This window comes from Scophthalmus maximus, chromosome 16 (genome assembly GCF_022379125.1).
Source record: "Scophthalmus maximus strain ysfricsl-2021 chromosome 16, ASM2237912v1, whole genome shotgun sequence".
Lineage (NCBI taxonomy): Eukaryota > Metazoa > Chordata > Actinopteri > Pleuronectiformes > Scophthalmidae > Scophthalmus > Scophthalmus maximus.
In genome coordinates this window covers 2800994-2821608 of record NC_061530.1, presented here as the reverse complement: position 1 = coordinate 2821608, position 20615 = coordinate 2800994, and the positions used below count along the sequence as shown (strand labels likewise).

At 39.8% G+C, this 20615-nt stretch overlaps 1 protein-coding gene across 3 annotated transcripts in view; it reads right to left on the bottom strand.

Annotated features, from left to right (window-relative positions):
- Window positions 1-20615, bottom strand: part of rbfox3a (RNA binding fox-1 homolog 3a) — a 529247-nt gene that overhangs the window by 165253 nt on the left and 343379 nt on the right. The window lies entirely within an intron of this gene.

Sequence of the window (20615 nt, the reverse complement as noted above, 5' to 3'; positions counted from 1 at the left end):
CCAGTATAGTCAATACACCACTGAGGCAAGCAGCCATGTTTAATGCATTCACTGCCTTGCACTGGAACACTGGACTGCTTGAGAAACCACTCCTGTTGGAATTAATGACAGACAAAGACATGGAGAAAAAAAAATCCATCTTGTTAGGAAATCATAAATACTGTAGGTCCAGAGGAATGTAATCTAATTTAATTCTTACTGGCAGGGCAAGAAAAATGAACACCAATAAAATCTACATCTAAAACGATTAATCAGTTGAATCATCAGTTTCTGTTTAGGCCAGGTAAAAAAAAATAATGACATGAATGTAGGAAGGTCTTTGCTTAATTTGTCAATAAATCTGTCCTTCTAGTATTTAGAGTGTACAAAACCAAGCACTTTATTAGGAACACTTTTAAATAATACTGCCCCCCCACCCCTTTGCTCTCAGAACAGCCTCAGTTCTTCATTGCATTGATTCCACAACATATTGACCTGCCACGATCAAATCATCTCTGCAGTCGCACATTCAAACTGCCCATCTCCCGATCTACCACATCCCAAAGCTGCTCAACTGAAGTCACCATTCACATCTGGTGAGCGGGCAGTGAAGTTCATTAAACTCACTGTCACGTTGATGACACCAGTTTGAGACGACTCTTGCTTTGTGACTTGTGACTGCTGGAAGTCGCCATTAGAAGATGGTAAATGTCCATAAAGGGATGAACAGGTTTAGTAATGGGGATAAAACAGTTACGGTGGTACAATTCCCTACAGTTAATTGTTCCATTTTAAACTTTAATTACCCTGGTGATTTGATTGATACCACTTAGATGACTGAAATAAAACTGCAGCACTGTCACTGCCTGCCGATCCTTCCACCATGTTTTCACAACAAATGCACAATGCACAAATGCGCCTCCGTGTCTTTGAGACTTGCTAACCTTAGTTGATTGGTACATTGGATTGATACTTTCCAACCAATCCATATCCAATATAACATGTCAGACTTAACTTTGTGTATCAGCACTTTTTGAACATTTTCAGCACATTTTCACAATACTGAGAATACAGATTACCATGATGATTACTGTGACACCGTAGTAGGGGCCACTTTTCAGCCTGGGAGTTTCAAACCCAAGGCCGGACCACTTTTTCTATGGTGTGGTGGAAATTGAATACATGAAGCAACAGTTCAGCTCTTACTACCGTGTAGTTTTTATTTATAATATGTTCTAATAAATGTATTCAATTCAATTCAAATCCTCAACCACAGGATTTTGCTCAATCCTGTGGTTGAGGATGAGCAAAATAATCAAACTGATCGGTCTCCTCGTCTACACTAGCATCTGTCTGTACCACTGGGATCTTCTGCTGGGCTGCTGTTGTCTCCCTGGATACTGTCTCTTTATCTCCTCTCTCAGCATCTGACTCCCCTGTATTGCATGGCATTAAAAACGCAGAAGGGCATAGACACTGTGATGTCATTACCGCAGATAGGAACTCTTAATTAAACAACTTTAACCTATTATTTATTCAAAAATGTTATTGTAATGCATTTATGCGGCACAATGAATTCTGTCTAGCGTAACTCTAAATCTATAGCCTAATGTTGACACCATTCTGAATATCTGGATATCATATAGAATCTATCACCTCTCCTGCTCTGTGTGTGTGATATCTAATCTTACATTAAATAACTTTAATTGATATTGTTTGCTCTGTTATCCTCTATACCTGTCTCTTCTGCAGTCATGGCCTCTGGCTCCTCTTCCTCATTTTCAGCAGGGGACTGGCCAAGAACTATCATGAACAGGTAATCTTACTGTATACACAGATCAAGCTTGAGGGTTGTTGTTTTTTTTTTGCAATATTTGCATAATATTAGCAAATTCTGTGATTCACTATAGGCTATACAAATAGGCTAATATTTAAGCCTAAAATGTTAGCCTAATAATTACGCTGCTAATCATTAGGACTATATCTCTCTTTACCAGCTGCCAGTTGGTTCTGTCCTCTCTAAAACATTTCTGTGAGTTTGGCACATTTGGCAGCGCCCTCCTCCAATGGCCTCTTTCTCTTGAACCTGGCCTCTTCAGCCCCCCCAGCCTCTTTCTACCTTCCGTCCTCGTTGATGCTCGTCGAGACGGTGGAGCTGTCAGTACCTGAGAAGCTATATGGACCCAACCAACTCTATCTGGGAGGAGGGGGGAACTCCCTCAGATGGTACAACCCATCTGCTACGCTGTCAGGCAAAGGCTGTGCTGTGAACGTTGAGAGAAGTGAACTAACGGGACAATTGTCAGTTGTTCTTTTACGACCGGCCCAAAAGTGAAGTGAAAGTAAAGCGGCCCACCAGGAATCCGCCCGAATCTCCAGATTACCCACACCGCCCCTGCACAGTAGCATTATCGTGATTCAAAACAACAGTTTGATTGTTGCATTCAAACCACGATTGATCGAGCATCTTCAGTCCATTCATTTAATCTTCGCGTCGGGCCGAACAACAGCCCTTAACTGTGGTAAAATTTGTGTATATCACGGACTGAAATGAGCTATTGCTTTTATAAAACTGTTACAAGTATGTCCAAATGAAATACAAAAAAGTAGTTCCTCCTGGCTGCCTGCACAGTGCACGGCGGTTGCTATGCAACACGCTGTAGCGTTCCTCAGGAAGAAGGCTAAGAGACGGGAGCTAGGTTCGCTGGCAATATCAGTTCACAGGTGCTTGAGGTCTCGTAACTTTCCTCAACTTCACTTCATAGCGCTACTCATGTCTACTTACGTCGTTACTTCCTCAGTCACGGATTGATACAGACCTGTGCAAACTTATTCAACGTCATAGCCATCGTACATGCTCACCATACCACGGCTGTGAACCAATCAGATCGCTTGATTTGAGCTACCCGTTTTATGATTGGTGTTAATTGTCATAAATGTGCCGACCATCGGCAGCCTCAGCAGAAATCCAGATTTATCAGACCAGACTCTTTTTCAGTCTTCAACTGTCCAGTGTTTGTGAGTCTGTGTCCAATGCAGCCTCAGATTTCTGTACCTGGCTGACAGGAGTCGAGTCTGACGTGGTTACCATTCTGAGTAAAAACTGACTGTTGTGTGAGAAAATTCCAGGAGATCGTTGTTCCTCATTTTCCCTATAATGTGCCCTGTGTCATTTTTGTTTCAGCCTGACCTCCATAGTTGTCCAAAACAAGTAAATACACAAGACTAATGAGACTTATCAGATTAATAGATTGCAAATTTCCCCCTAGGGTATCAATAAAGATTTTGGGGTGACATGTGTGACATGTTCCATCTAGTGCTGTCAATCGATTAAAAATGATTAACTAATTAATCGCAGTAATTGCTGTGACTAAAACTTAAAAGACTGAAGTTAGTAATAATGGATATTAAAATGTAAAATTATGGAATTAATGTAGAATCAACACTAAGAAAGTATTTACATTGAAATAATAGTTTAATAGCATCTTTTTAACTTTGAGCACAGATTCTCTCCTGTGAACTACAGATTTCCAATAAAACCATCAAGGCCAGAGTGACTCACCGAGGCCTCGCCGACGTGTCCAGATCTCTATCAGATAAATATCTGCACGTGTCAGGGAACCATCTACTGTAGTGTGAGCTCTGATGTGACAGGCAGTGAGTGTGTCAACCTGGAAACCACAACAACACTCTTCACTCATATTCTCTGCCTTTTCCGTGTTTCTGAAATAATCATCGCGCAGACTAAATGCAGGGCTTTTTTTGGTCATGTTGTGTTTTCACTGCAAAAGATGATGAGTCAAGTTATTTGTCCGCAGAGCATCCGCTCAAACTACTTCCTGTTTCTTTCAACATAAGAGTATCTTGTGATATATTGATCATCCATCGTGAAAGTGACAAACAATTCCTGTTTCGCGTGTGTATCTCATATTTCCCCCTGTCACTTCTCGCATGTGTTTTAGTGACAAAATGTACTTTAAACTCCTTAAACTCCTTCCTTGTCCGTATCCATCTTTAACCAGGATGGCTAATGGCCAACGGTTATCCAGCACACGTCGTCACACAGGTCAGCCACCACAGGAAGTAAACTGTACTGAACTGCATTAAATATTTCACAATTAACGCAAAGATTAACGCGTTAATGTTGACAGAACTAATTCATTCATTACCACAAAAACACTATGATAACTCATTTGAGTAATATTTCCAAACCTCGGGCCCAACCAGTACCAGGCCTCTGAATATTTCCAACCAGGCTGTTAGGAAACAATATCATGTAGGAAAGAAAAATAAACCATCTTATATGCTATGCTGTTATAGGCATTTTTGTCGCATCTACCTAATACCATAAGCAAAATAAGTTAAGTCAAACATTTATTAGAAATCACAATCCTTGTCTAATGACAGCAAATGAAAGAAAGTGTCAGGAGAGTCAGTATACATATTCTCTACATGTACATGGGTGTATTGTGAAGTCTGGTTCAGAGAGATGAGTCATGCTCCTTTTAAACTTCCCACCACAAATGAAGAGTAATTTATTTCAAAATCTGCTTTTGTGGAATGCTGAATACATTTCATAATAAAGTGGCATCAAATGCTTAAAGTTTATCTTTTCTTTCCAATTTCTAAAATTCGTTTTTGAGTAGGCAATGTTTATCATTTCATCATCAGTAGAACATCACGAACAACGCTGCATAAACCTTCATACTCGATACTAACTGGGCTGGATTTGGAAGGAAATTGATCTGAGGTACGAATTATAGCTGCTTTACAACAATCAACACTAACTATGTGGGCAGCACTCTCCACACCTCCTTCATTAAAGGAAGGAGTGGAATGCATGGCGAATTGCTCAACTTGGAGGCATATTAACATTTACCATGTAAAAAGGTAATGAGCTTATTCTTAGTTAAGAAAGATCATGAATAAAAATTCATGTACAGCTATTCATGGTGAAATTGGACTTTCCTGAAATGAGCCCATTTACATACATGTATGCATGTCTGGTGTGCAGCCTCAGCCCTCGCTCTCCTTTATTTCTTCAAAAGCTCTGATGGGCTGGCTTCTCTCTTTTTTCCCCTAGCAACTACCATGTGAGAGCTAACCGTTTCCTATCAAATTCAGGTGTTATGCTATTTCAGGTCTGGGTCATGAATAAGTTAGTCTAAACCCTGCAATGAGTGAGCTAATGCAAAAGAAAAGAAAAGAAAAAGACGACAGACTTGTGGTGGGGTGTTGTGAGGGTCTAGGTGGAGGGGAGCAAGATCAGGTCAGTCAAGAGAGATGTGGAGTCTAGACTAAATGTACAGAGTGAACACTTGCCGGTGAAAGGTCTCCGTGTTGTGTGCACCCCGCCATTTTGTGCTTGAGGTGATGCAGACTTCAGGGGGGATGGTTGCTGTTTTAAAATGGTGATAGTATATAACTCGTCTTCAGTACGAAGTTTAAGTGAATGACAATTAACCACTGATGAATCTGTAAGATACAACTTGCAAACCTTTTTGTAAAGAGTGCCTTGTTATAAATCTGTGCTTCTTTGCTCGAGAACAAGATTGCCCATTTAGCCTGACATTGGGGTAGATCCACACTTTATGAAATTCAATTGAATGCTTTCTGAAACATGAACTAAGATAATTTAAAAGGCTTACCAGAATGGAAAAATTCATGTTAAGTGTACATATGATTTTTACAGATATTTTATTCAAATTTGGTTATACGTCATATATACAATTAGCAAAATAGAAAAAAATTCTAAATATTGTCAGCTAAAAATAAAGAAATTACTAATTCATTATGCCTAATTGGCTCAACATGTCACCTTGGCAACCCGGTATGAATCCTAACAATATTTATTTAACGAATGCATTAATCTATGAAAGTAAAGTACTTAAGTGTTTTCTGTAACCATCTCCAACAACTAAAGCACAGGCCCGAGCGGCGCAGCAGGAAGCACAGGACCAGGATGTGTTCCTGTGCTGCAGGAGTCTGTAAACACAATAACTTCATATATATATATATATATATACACACACACACACCACCAGCAACCGAGGGTGAAGGGTGATCATGCCATGCATAATTTAGATTACACCACTGATGCAATATGAGAAGAAACATACGTTAAAAAGAAAACATTGAGAATAGAAAAAGTAAAGAAAGTGCTTGTTTAATCAGCCAAACAGTCAGGCACCGTGGAGGGAGCCTCATGTTTTAGGGCTGAAAAATGTCAGATCATGTCAGGGTAGCTGTCCTCCTGATAAAGTTCAGTAGATGCTGGGTGAGGCAGCAGGACAATTAACCTAAACATTGAGGTAAAGCTACTACAGAATGAATAATGAGTCCAGATCTGAGCCCAAACAGAGATGCTGTGAGCTGAGAGCCGTTCACACTTGACATCCTAAAAAAAGGAGCAGCAACTTGGAAAGTCCAAAAGTCCTTAAAGGGATAGTTCAGTGATTTTGAAGTGGGGTTGTATGAAATACTTATGCATAGTTAATATGTTACCTTATGGAGATGGTGATCAGCAATGTCATTTAACGCAGTTTGGAGGCGAAGTGGAAGTAGCGTAAGTCTGAATCGCACTGTTGCAGAGGGGACTACCGAAAAACGTCTTTTTCGCCACATTTTGAAACGTTACTTAAAAATATATATATATATCCGTTCAATTGTACGCTAAAGGATGTATTCTTTTCACTGCTTCACTGGCTTTTTCCGCCAGACAGCCGTTTAAGTTTGCACCTTTTCTTCAAGCGTTCTTCGGCCATGTATTACTGCGCCAACTCGCGCTAGTAGAGTATCACTCCGCAAATCAGCTGTTTGACTCAAAGCTACCGCGGCGAGTTCAGAGAAGACATCAGTGTCCTCATACTGCCCATTTCGGGGCGGACTAAAAATAACGAATCTTAGAATACCTGCTACAGTGAACTACTTTCCGACAAACAGACTACCAGGCCGTCTTAACAGGGAAACAGGTCTGAAATGCATACAAGCTATAAATGTCACGTACACTCAACCACATAAAACACAAGACAAGGCCTATCTGTTTTCCTGCACTCATGTGTCCTGCTGCACGGCAGCGTGGAATGAGGTGTGCACCTGCCACACTTCATCGGCCTGAACCATATACGCCACTCGACTTCCGATAGTTGGAATAGTTTGGAAATAAGGATCGCAGCCACAAATCTAGTAGTGACGTTACAGAAATGGACATTTTGCTCAAATTAATTGTTTTGTAACCTCACCTCCTATAAATCCAGACATTTTTCAAGATATTTTTTGAATTATCATATCACAATCATGATTCTCCCCAATGAACTCGTGAATTCTGTGTAATCTGACACTGAACAACCAGATCCTCCTCTCCACTCCCAAGAACTGGGAGTCTCAGGCTCGGCACTCTGCCTGTTCACATCCTACCTCAAGAATCGCACTTACAGGGTAACTTGCAGAGGATCTGTGTTTGAACCCTGCCACCTCACTACTGGGGTCCCTCAGGGCTCTGTTCTGGGCCCCATCATCTTCTCTCTGCCTGTCATTAACTCACACGGCTTTTCCTACCATTGCTATGGAGATGACACCAAACTCATGTGGTCCTCTCCTCAATCTAAATCCCAGGTGGCTTCATAAATCTCTGAATGTCTGGCTGACATTTCTCAGTGGATGTCGACGCACCAATCTGGACAAGACCTAGATACTTTACTCCCAGGGAAGGCATCTCCCACCAACAACCTCTCCATCATTTGGGCGGCTCTGGCTCTGGAGGTAGAGTCGTTGGTCAGACACTTAACCCTAAATTTCCTCTGGCGGCTCTTCTGGTGTATGAATGTGATAGTAATAAAAAGAGCATGGTGAATCACAGCACTGTATGAATCTGTTAATGTGACTTTCCTGTAAAGCTCTTTGAGTGGTCTATATGACTAGAAAAGTGCTATAAATACAGTCCATTTAGCATCACCATTGAGAACTCTGTGGTGACCCCTGCTCAAACTGCAGGGAATCTTGGTGTGACCCTGGATGACCAGCTGTCCTTCGATGCCAACATTGCAGTGACAACCCACTCCTGCAGATCCATCCTCCACAACATCAGGAGGATACGTGCAACTCCCTCCCAGCTGATCTGCGAAAATGTGTCATCCGACCTCTGCAGCTCATCCAGAATGCAGCAATCCGGTCGGTCTTCAACCTACCAGAATTCTCCCAAACTACACTGCTCCTGGTCAAATGGTCAAACCTTACACCTCAGCCCGTCCACTCAGCTCTGTTACTGCCAAACGGCTTGCTACTCCCTCACTGTGAGGGGTGGGCAGCCACCGCTCACATTGAGGGAGTAGCATCTAAATCCTGTCTGTTTTCTGTATCAAAAACTAAATATTAAAAAGTTATGCTGTTCAAACTGGACTCACTGGGAGGACATGCAGCTGGCTTGAGTGGCCAGATTACAACAAAACGGTGCTATCGATCTCTGCTGTCCCTGTGCTCTGTCGCTCTCTCCCTCTCTTTTACCGTTTCTCTTCGATGTTTCATTTTGCCAACTTTGTGTGGTAGCCCACTAGAAACCTTGGTTCTCCTGATGGACACATTTCACCATTGCCACCATTTATATTCAGAGCAGCAGCTTATGACACATCATCTGGAGCTCCTGTGGTGAATTCTGCCAGCAAAGAAGAGCTCCTAGTTTTCCATTGCAGTTTCTGTGTGAGCTCACCAAGCTTCAGAAAAGAAATAATAACATTCTTGATTCAAATATATTTAATTTAGCCATTTTTAGCTGTGAATACATTGTCATTACAAAAACTATTAGTGATACAATTATGATAGGCTGTCATGACCCCTCCTGCTCTTCCTGCCTTTGTCTCACTCCGCTCCTTGTTTTTCAGACTTTAAAAGCTTCTGGTAGGTCGTCTTCTTTTACCTGCCCATATGGGTGTTGCTTCCAGAAAGGTATATAAGGCTGCCTTGCTGAGAGTCTCTCTCACACTCAGCCTCAGATGGGCCTCCTGCATTCATCCCAGCCATCTTGCCTTTGTTTGGTTTGCACCAGCCAACACTTATCCACACATTCAATTCAATTCAATTTGTATAGCACCAAATCACAACATACATCGTCTCAAGGCACTTTACATATTGAAGTCGAGACCTCACAATATTATAGAGAAACCCAACAGTTCCCACAATGAGCAAGCACTTGGCGACTGTGGAGGAAAAACTTTTGACAGGAAGAAATCTAACAGAACCAGGTCAGTTGTAGGCGGCCTTATATGCAGGGGAAATATTCTGTCTCTAAAAACATGTAAACAGTGCAAGTCAAACATGACGGACTTCTCTCCTACTCACACTCTAGACCTATTAGATGCTATTTTTTTTAGTTAAATTAAACTACTTTTTGATTGTTAAATCTGTGTTGCCCCCCTTCTTGTTGCCAGACATGAGCCAAGTGGTAACATCGGCCTATTATAATATTTTTTTAATATAGACATTCAACACATGGTAGAGATGAATTGAGCAAACAGGGTGGGGTTTATATCGATACTGAGGCAGATTTTTACAAACTTACTTGTCCTTGTAAAACAGTTTTTTGCAATCAAAATTGATTTTACTGTGTAGTGTCAAATTACAAATATACATTTTAGGATCATAAACAAAACGTTTACATCCAGTGTTGGTTTATAGTTATAAACTATAGCCCATATTTAATGCACATTTATTTTTCCCCACTACACTCTTCCTTGTGGTTTGTGTAATTCTGACTTGCACTGTTTACATGTTTTTAGAGATAAAATATTTCCCAAGCAAAACTTTTACAAACCCTGTGACTTTGGTGAATCCTACTAATTTACAAAATCAACTCATGTTAACATGTCTGCACTATTAATTGCAGAATCCTCTACACACTGCACAGGGGATGCAAAGTGTACCTCGACTCAGCTGCATCTGTTTCATAAATACACCAGCTTTTTTCCAGGATGTATCACATCCACGGACACAAGTTGATGACATTGTTGATAGTGTAGCAGCCTCACTGCAGACGACCCCTCTGAGAAGGTAGTGAACCAGAGGAGGCTATCTCTGTGGTACAATTCACAAACGTGTGTTGAAAGGGCAGTAAGCGATCATAAGCAATACAAGTCTTACATGGTCCTGTCTTTGATTAAAGTGGTTTTCTGTGTGAGTTTGCATTTGGGTCATCCCTGCCTGTGCTGCCAAATACTTACTGTGGCAACAATGCATGACATCATAATTCACCATATTCTCTTTCCTATTGATTATTATGATCAGAACAAACAATGGCAAACCATTGCAAACAAACAGTTTAATTGCAACCTACACACACACACACACACATACATACACAGAGGCAGGTTTATTATGCAGTTTATTGTGCCAGTATGTTTTACTTCTTGATTAAAAAGTTTTCCATGGGGATATCTTGGGACACGACTGGTTGCTCTGTCACTGAGACTAACTTCCTGAATTGTCTTTTTGTTTTTAAACAACGGGAAAAAAAACAGAAATCATACCATAGCCAGAAACTTTAAAAACAGGAAAAAACTTCCATTAGGAAAAATAACCAAATTTACATTATCAAAATCCTTTTATTCAACATGTTTGCCAAAATATTAAAAAAATAAAATGAGTCAGTTGACACCAACAGTCACGTGACAAAACTCAGTTCAACGACATAAGTGTCATTATGGCATCATGTTTACTATTTCATGAGATGACCAGTAGCTCCACTGTGACTCCCACTCATCAAAGTTGTAAACCTTACATATGGTTCTTTTCCCCCTGCAAATGGAAGTGAGGAAAAGTGGAGAAATGTTGCTAAATGTTGCTAAATGATGAAAGACCAATATCTTTCTTTTAAATCAAAGCTTGTGACAAGTAGAAAAAAAAAGGATAATGACATTTTGTTCTGTACACAGAATGACTTTTAGGGTGAAACAAATTGTCCATGGTAAATATTACCGAGTAAGTACTGGTATATATCCTTCATATCAGTTTCAATTTCTGGTTGGATTTGCCATAATCTTCTAATTAATCCTCTTGTGAGTACAATCATTGTGTAATCCTCACTAATCACCTCGAATAAAAGTTTTGCATTATAATTTCCAATTGATGTATGATATTATATTGCTATGATCTTCAAAATAGAAACATATTTTGCTCGTTGTGGGAACTGTTGGGTTTTCAAGGTAATATTGTAATATTGACCTCAATATGTAATGCCTTGAGACAATGTATGTTGTGATTGGCGCTATACAAATAAAATTGAATTGGATATTTTTCTAGAAAAGAATGACTGTGGAATGACCCTGCAGCAGGGTTACATGTATTGTTGAAAGCAAATTAGTCCAACTACTTGGACCAAAATGTGAATCATTTAACATAACCAGAATGATGGAAAAATGTGTCCATTCCTGAAGAAACCATATATATTATAATATATATATATATAAAAATATATAGATCTTACAATCAACAATAAAAGGACATATGAATCTTTCCAAACATAGCTGATTGCAATGTCAGCTGGAAAGTATTGGTAGGCTTTGTTTTTAATCTTGTAAGCAAACAGACACAAGGGGACAAATGGCTTCAGAGGGATTTTGTTTGGAAAATGGATCATGGAAGAAAAGTTGGTGGGAAAAGAAGCGTGTCGGAGAGAAGGAGCATGGTTGCAGGACAAAGGAAAGGAAGAACAACACCTGTCAAGTTGATGAGAACTTGTGGCGTAATGCAATTTCAATTCAATTTTCAACTCAATTTTATTTGTTTAGCACCAAATCACATACATACATTATCTCAAGGAACTTTACATAGTAAGATAGAGACCTCACAATATTACAGAGAAACCCAACAGTTCTCACAATGAGCACAATGACTGTGGAGAGAAAAAACTCCAACAGAACCGGACTCAATTGTGTACGCAACATCTGCCTAGAAATGCAGGAGAGAGGAAGAACTAGAACCCCCTACTGTACAGCATGAGTGATTATTTTTATAAATGTTGTTGGTTTTTTGTAAGTAATAATAAAGAGTATTATAGCAATTTCTGATTCATTCTCCTTACATATACTTAAAGAACTCCTCCAGTCACGTTATAAAATATATAAAAATAATCTGCTATGTCTAATATTTTGTTTAACACTGTTTACCCCAAAAAAAGTTTTTAAAAAACCCTCTGAAATTGGGATGGAAACCATCCACTCTCTCACTCATTGAGGAATTCTGAGACTATGAATATTCATGATATGCAAATAATACAGGCCCCGCCCACCACAGCAGCTCACGCTAGGTTGACCGGTGGAAAAAGATGGCTAGCGGAAACATCTGCAAGTTCAGCCATAAAACTTTCACAACCTGCTAATGTTAACGCTAACTGTCTGCTGACACACCTGCCGTCCTCTCGTGGATGCATTGCCTATGCTGCACTGGAAGTTTCAGGTTTCTTTGCCTACATTTGCATATTCGCCAGCGATTGGTTTTCTGTATTTGTGTCGTACCAAATCTAGCTTGCCAGGATTCATTTGAATTTCAAATTGCAGGGAAGTGCACACAAATCTCCTACTCCAGGAGAGGAATGTGAAAACACCTCTATAGTGACAACATTTGCTGAGATACAAGTCCCTTTTGTCAATGTCAGACATTTTAGAGGACTTTTTCAGTGGAGGGGGACTTTAAGTACAGTCACTATAGTAAAATAGTGTTTTTCTTATTCTATAATATAATACTGATTGATGTGAAAAATGATTCTATCAATCAAATCAATCTACTTCAAAGATTAAAGTTCATCATTTATGTGATGCTCCCTGTTGTTACTGTCAGTGTGTTATGAGTGACAGTGTTTGTTTTCTAAGTGAGAATAGTTGCCAGTGTTCTGGTCATATGGCTTTAAAAAATTTTTTTTAAGACATGTACTATGTATTGTGGTTTTATGAGGGAGTTTTGGAGTTGAGATTAATTGTTTGGCCCAGATACATGTTGGTGATGCAGACTATATGAAGAGTTTTGAAAAAGTGGCTTCAGTATTAACCAACGCTCAATTGAAAATAAAAACTGCAAGCAAGTCATAGTTATGGTTTGGATACAGCCTGGTTTATTCTTCTGCATAGGATCAATACACGCTGGTGTGTCTGAAACTGATAGGATCATGTTGGAGTCAGGGAAAATAAATGTTCAACAGTCAATTAGTAGAAAACTTGGAGGAAATGATGATACGTATGACCATTGAACTGATTGCGACAGAAAGAGGGCGAGTTTTCTTTGCTTGTCCAGCCACTGAGATTCTTGAAGTAGACATGCTACCGAGTGAACCAATCATATTTGCTGCCATCTGCATCGCCACAACTTATGGCTACATTTCTCAAGCAGACCGCTGCAGCTATGGAGCTCCACATAGACTGGAAACATGTGACTGTATTGAAATGTTTTTTCATGTTAATTTGTTTTTTGCCATATACCCGATTACCGACAGCTTCACTGATAGGTGAGTTGCAGCTCGCAAATCGCTAAAACGAATATCTTCTGGGCGGTTGGCAAACAACAAATTGGTGCATTACTTGGTATGGAGTGTGGAACAGCATCGCTATCATTTACTAAATAAAAATAATAATAATAATAAGCTTTGAGTATCGTTTGATCCCATGGGTCTTGAGGTGACATACCAAAGTTGAAGTTGCTGGTGTGAAGTCTGTCAGAGGAGTTCTCTGAAGTATGACGTGCGAAAATGTCAAAATTTGCATTGGTCGACTTCCTGTCAGTCAGAGGTAATGGCGACCTTTTCTTCTTGATGTGATACATGTGCCTACCAAATTTTGTTTATCTACATCAAATGTAAAGCAAGGGGGGCATGTGATAAGGGGCTTTATTGAGTTATTTAGACACACCCATGCCAGAGACCCCTAAAATATGAAATTTATCAAATTTTTCACTGGTTCTGATGCATGTGCAAATTTTCGGGCAGGTCGGAGCACGTTTAGCATCTCAAATTAGCGATTAATTTGTGGGTTAGGGTTAACCCTAACCCTATATTAATAATAATAATAATAATAATAATTCTCTCAATTATAATAGTTTCTCGCTCTGACTTTGTCAGTGGAGCTAGGGCCCTAATAATTCACTAAAATACAATAGGTCCTCGCTCTGACTTTGTCAGTGTAGCTCGGGCCCTAAAAACACAAACAAAAAACCCTCATATCTTCTCAATAAGATCCGATTGTCTGAGATACTGAAATAGGATTTGATAGCACTCATTTCAGTTCTTTTGTAGAATTAAAACAAGAATCACCCAGCTACTTCCTCATGTAGTGTGGAGTTGACATGTTTCCAGTCTAGCGTTGAGCTCCACAGCTCCAGCGGTCTGCAGCCCTTCTCAAATTTCTGGGTAGTTGCAGGTCAGGCAATGGCGTAGGGTTCGGCGCAACACTATCCAATGCCTCAAATGTCAAAAAAATCCAATGCTATGTTGGCGGGTCCTCCTATATTCTGAGCTCATGAGCGACTTAATTTTGTGTTATATGTGCATAGTCAAACAATAACTGACAGCGCAGGAAAAAGAGCAACTTTTAAAAAAACAGTTACAGTAATATCCAACCAGGATTTTGTTCATGACAAACAGTTACACTCTGCTAATTAATATGCTGAATGACTCTGGCTAACGGCATGAAATATCCCAAATACTCCATAATGTATGTCAGGGCTACTCAATAGTTTGAATTGTTCAGGGGGCTGATGACGTCTTTGACATGCAAATGATTTAGCCACATGCAGCTGTACCGCTGACTCTGTGTGACACAGACAGGACTAAAAGCGTTAATGCTAGCTAAAGTGCAAGCCCTCTCCATTGCAATCCACTTTGTGGTAGGAAAAAAGACCTTATTTTCCTCAAATCCTGTCAACAGAATACAAGCATACTGCTGCCCCCTAGCTTCTACAGTTATTAAGTGCATACCACACTTTAAGGGGCAGTAAGCAATTTTGGGGAGAGCTTGTTTGTGTCTTTGTTGTTGTGATTTTACTGCACGGGCAGGGCCACAAATCCTGATATGAGTCCAACGCACTAACTACTAGGCCAAAACCGTAGAGTTGCAGTGCCACACGCTAGCATGTCACTTAAGGTGTCGAAAAGTGATGTTTACAAATTGCACTCTGTGTTGTGTGGTGCTGTCTGTCGTAGAATTTTGTCTATCCTCCCCTGAGAAACTGTTAAGACGAGTCTTCTCAGGCACCAAGCAAGGTCAACCTGTCTGTGGCAAGCCACAAAAATCATCGAGCAGCTGAAGTCTCTCGGCGTGTCATAGTCGCGGGGAGATGACGACATTACCCTGAACTAAATACATTACAGAGACCGGGAACAAGCAGATTGTCTTGGTGCGCCATACACTGACCACCTTGTGGATCTGTGTAAACAAACCAGAAATCTCCTTGATATATATTGAGTATAATAAATACTTCCATTTTCTGTCTCCCTGAATCAGCATCGAATCCATCAATTATTCTTTTTCCCTTGCACACACAAAAGCGACAGCTAATGGACAGTGAGGAAGTCTTCGCTGATTTTTGCAATAGGTGTATTGCTTTAGATTTGCTTACTGTCCCTTTAACTGCAGCAGTGTTACTGCCTTAGCATGGCAGGAAGTATGTCAAAATAAATGAGAAACATCTGTAAGGGGCTATGGAATGCATTTTGTTGGTGTGTGTCCTTTAGGGATGGGGAAATTAACCGATTGGTATTGATTTTAGAAATTTATATAGTATATTCCATGTATGAAGTGATATAATATAATATGATTATAGTCATTGATATAATAATAAATTCATCTATGAAGGTTGCAGCTAGCAGCTTTATATACTGCTGGTCCTCTAAGTCATACATTATTTATTCATTGATTATTTATATATTGATGTTCGTACAAAACATTAAGATGAAGCAGTCAGAGATCACAAAAGCTTTTTAGCTGGGATGTTGAGTCTGGCAGACGACTGCATCAATTAATTGTCTCTGAACTCTGTGAAGCAATGATGAGATAATGATAATAATAATAATGAACTTCATATATAGAGCACCTTTCATTGCTTAAAGCAATCTCAAAGTGCTAGTGCAAAGTGCAATCTCAGTTGGTCTACCTTCTGAACCACTCACTGACTCATAATTGCAGTGGCACTTTTTTCTCGGGCCATCCTGATCTGCTAAAAGATCAACAGGGCTAATTTATGAAGAAAAATAGTCACGTTGACATTCGGGATATTATGACATTATTATAGAGCCTACTAGGTTCACAGGATTCATTCCAGGACAATCATTAGAATGAAAACTATTAGACTGATGTCAGGCCAGATTTATGACACTGAGGCTTTTTTCCTTTCCCGGCATATTTCTCAGAAATTTCCTGAATATGCAAATTTAGGATTAACAAGACTAACCCTCTCTTAACCTGACACTTTGTCCTGCAACAAATGACCTTATCGAAAAAGCACAGCATGTGGTTGAGTCGAAATCTGTAATGCCACTATTTTGTAGTTTTTTTGTTTGCCACCATCTTGTCTGTGTACTCACACAGACAAACACACACACCCTCAGACCTGTATATATTTACATTTGTTAATTTATATATTAAATAAATGCTAGTAAATATGCAGTCTGGTATATTTAATATTGCATACAAATAAGAATTGCCAAACTCTGACCAGTAGAACTCCAAATCCTTCAACCTCTGCTAACTATCAATGCGGTGATTCTGGTTGTAATTATTAATTTAATTATTAATCAGAATTCCAAATTGATAGCTACTTTATAGTAAATGAGACTGAATCAGTTGATTGGTTATCATTTTTCCCTTCCTTTGAAGGGTGGTGCCCCGAGGTAACTTTAAAGGGCCCATATTATGCCCCCTTTTACACAAGTTACATTGGTTTTCAGGTGTGTGAACTACATGTCTTTGCCATTCCATGTCAAAACACCTCATGGATCAAGCCACACAGCACCCTCCTCTTTCTGTATAAACAGCCCTGTGAGACTACGGTCGATTCCAGCGCTTTCCTGCTCACTCCACGCCCCCTCCCTTCGTGTTCCGCAAAGCTCCGCCTCGCTCCTCCCCGCGTCTGCTGCGCAACTACGGCGTTGTGCTGCCATGACAACAGTCGCACGTAACAGGGCACATACACGACGTAGAGACCCGGGAGGCCCAGCGAACACGTTCTCCATAATTACACACAGAGCACAAGGGGCTGGGCGATAGAACGTTAACGACATCCCGGCCGCAAGCCGGCAGCCGCGACCGACCGCCGCAAGCCGGGAGCCGCGACCGACCGCCGGCAGCCGCGAGGTGCTGCTCAGGTTGGGGGCGTGGTCGCCCCAGTAGCAGGAGTCAACTTACGTCACTTGACGCCCGGGCTGTGAATGGCTCGTTTACAGACCGTCTGCACGATCAACCCAAACCACGAATCAACGACTCATTGTTTTCTTTTCATTCTCCGTGGGCTGAAAGACACCCCAGATAACCAAATATACGTGGAGGCAGGCTGAAAAGGTGCCTGGAGCATAATATGGCCCCTTTAATATTAATTAAAATTATGTGTAAATGTTATTATTTCTGATATTAATGTTTTATTTATTTTGATAGCCATCACTGATCAACTGCAATGACCCAATGCATGAGGCTGGGTACTATTACGAATGTCAAAGCACAACACCTTTTTCTGTTTAAATAATATTATAAAAAGGACACTCTAGCCCTTCTCTAAATTAAAGTGTCCTGAGATAACTTCTATTATGATCTGGCACTGTAAAGATAAAAATTAACTGACAGTTTTCACAGTAATGAATACACCAGGTGGTTCAAAAATGTTGAATACATACAATGACTAAAAGTCTATGAATAGTAAAATCTGCCATATCATTGGAGTCCATGGTGCATTAGTGTCCCCCAATGTCCTATAAATTTACTACATAGTTAGCATAACCAACCAACAGATCACCAGATAACCATAATCATCTTCAGTAACAAGTATGTTATTAAACAAGGTGGTGCCAGAAGATTCAGACCTTTCTCTTTGTTCAGTACTGCATGCTGCACCTGAAGCCCCATGATGAGTCTCGCTGATAACTATTGTATATTTTCTACTAAGCTCCAACTGACACTAAACATCTGCAATGCACTGAATCATTTAAGACACCTGTGTATTTCTGTGTGTGTGTAATACTTTTTGAGGATATCAGCTACTGTATAGGTATGCACAGTTCAAATATTTACAATGTTGAAAATAAATGTTGAAAAATTCTGACTGCACCATCTGAACCTAACCAATTTCCAAAGAGTGATCCATCATCTAAATTGATAATATATAGGGGGGAAAACGTAATAATTATTTACGCAAATTCAGCTTTCTTTCATTAGACACATGAAGAAGCAGAAAAATCTGCGAGTGTATATGTCTCCCAGGCTCACGGGTGAATGATCAAACTGTGGCAGCAAATATCCTCTGTTGTATCCTGACAAGAAGACAACATCAATATCTATCAAATATAACATTTATCAGCAGTTCAATAAATAAAACAGACTTATGCAATCAGAAAGTGACATGGGAGAGATTACAGCCTAATTCAGAGTTAATTGAAATACCACTAATATTGCAGTAGGTTTTTTTGTTTGTTTGTTTTTTATGCTAAAACCCAATCCATTTTTTATAGCCTTCACCTTATACGCTTATTTTTCTTCAGCAAGAATCCTGAAGAGCACCCAAACATTGTTCAACTAAGAAGAAAAGGAACTGCATCCCAGTAGAGATTCTCAATTTCCTACTGACAAATACTCCTGCTAGCCTGAGATACCGAGCATCCAAATGATGAGCACCCACAGGGAAAACATCATCATGTAATCACTCAATTGATCTTATTGGCTCTAGAGCACATGGTAAAAAACTGACCAAATACAAAGTTTGAGGTCACAAATTGAGCCTTATGCAAATACATTGGAAGTTAATTGAAAACACATGCATACAAACATTGTAATAGTCTTTATTTTCTTCCCGTCTCTCTTGTGAAACCCATAGTGCTCCCAAACTTTCGATTTGCAGTTCACAGGTGCTCAGCACTCTGCTCAGCCTCCGTCATGTTTGTTGTGCACGACCCACGGCGCACACAATAGTTTACATCCATTTTACCGATGCAAACATTTAAAAACCGCTGCATCTCGATTTCTTTCCAAAATTTCATCGATTCACAGCTGCTCTACCGATGCACTCACATCTTGCCCGCTGGTGTTTGTGTAACTATACGAATAGGTTTATCTTCCCATCCCCCTACCTTATAACACTACAAGTACTGTAGACAAGCTAGCAAGACAAACATGAATACTAGAAACTGTGTTCATATAATTCGTTTTCCCAGTTACACTATTGTCAACATCACTGCTGGCTTTTTTTTTCTCCCCTTTTTAAAAATGAATGAAGCACTACATTTATAATCTGCTGTGGAGCTGCCAGGAGGTGTAGAGTGGATGGGCAGTGTACAAAATATATAACTGTTGCACTGGTGACCAGGGTTTACATTGAGAGTCATGTCTGTGGTTTAGACAACAGCTCTTTGGATAACGTTATGGATGGTAGATTTGGTTAAATGAAAACACATTGGGTCTGACCTCACTGTGATTTTTTCTGTATTAAACCAGACTATGACCTTCTATTAACTAAATTGCTGGGAGAGTCTATACTTATGAACCTATCGAATATTTTACAATATTGTTAACAGACTATAGCGCTTGTCAAGTCTTATTGACCACTCAAAGCTCTTTACAGGACAAGTCACATTCACACAGCACTGTCACATCTGTCACATTCATACACTGCTGGAAGAGCTGTCAGAGGCAATTTAGGGTTAAGTGTCTTGCCCAAGGACACATCGGCACACTGACTTGGGTAAACTGGGATTGAACCGCCAACCTTCTGGTTAGTGGACAAACGACTCTACCTCCTGAGCCACAGCTTAGTGTGATTTTTTTACTGATATTGTCACTATCAACATCAACTTGCCAAATATATGAATTAATATTTTCTCATAAGTTAATATAAAAAACATTATTAGTTGCATGTATGTTGCATGGCTACTCAAGTCATGTCAGGTGACCATCATTGACCATCATTCCTGTATCTCTATCAATACTGGCGACATTAGAAACGTTTCCCATTTATTTATTTGAACAAAACAAACACGAAAAACTAAGCATTATTTACATAAACTATCATCATGATATGAGGAAAATTGTAAGTAGAGATCTTAATTTGTTTTAAAAGGAAAGGATATACTGACAGTAAATCAATGACCAAGACTGATTTGAGTGACACGTTTGAGCCATCTGCATTTATCTTACTTATTAAAAAATCTCAACACTTTGCATGGACAACTTCAAACTACTAAACACCAAACCAAAGACCCAAAGATAGATGTTTAATAGGTTGTAAGGCCACCTAGCCAGGCATCCTTGTTGAAATCCTGCAGTGCTTCAAACACTCTAGTAGACTAAGACACAGTGTGTCTGTGTGTGTGTGGAAAAAAGACAGAGATTTAAAGTCACATAGCCAGCAGCTGAAGCAATAGACAAACCACAGAAGAGAATGATATCTCGATGAAGGATGAGGAG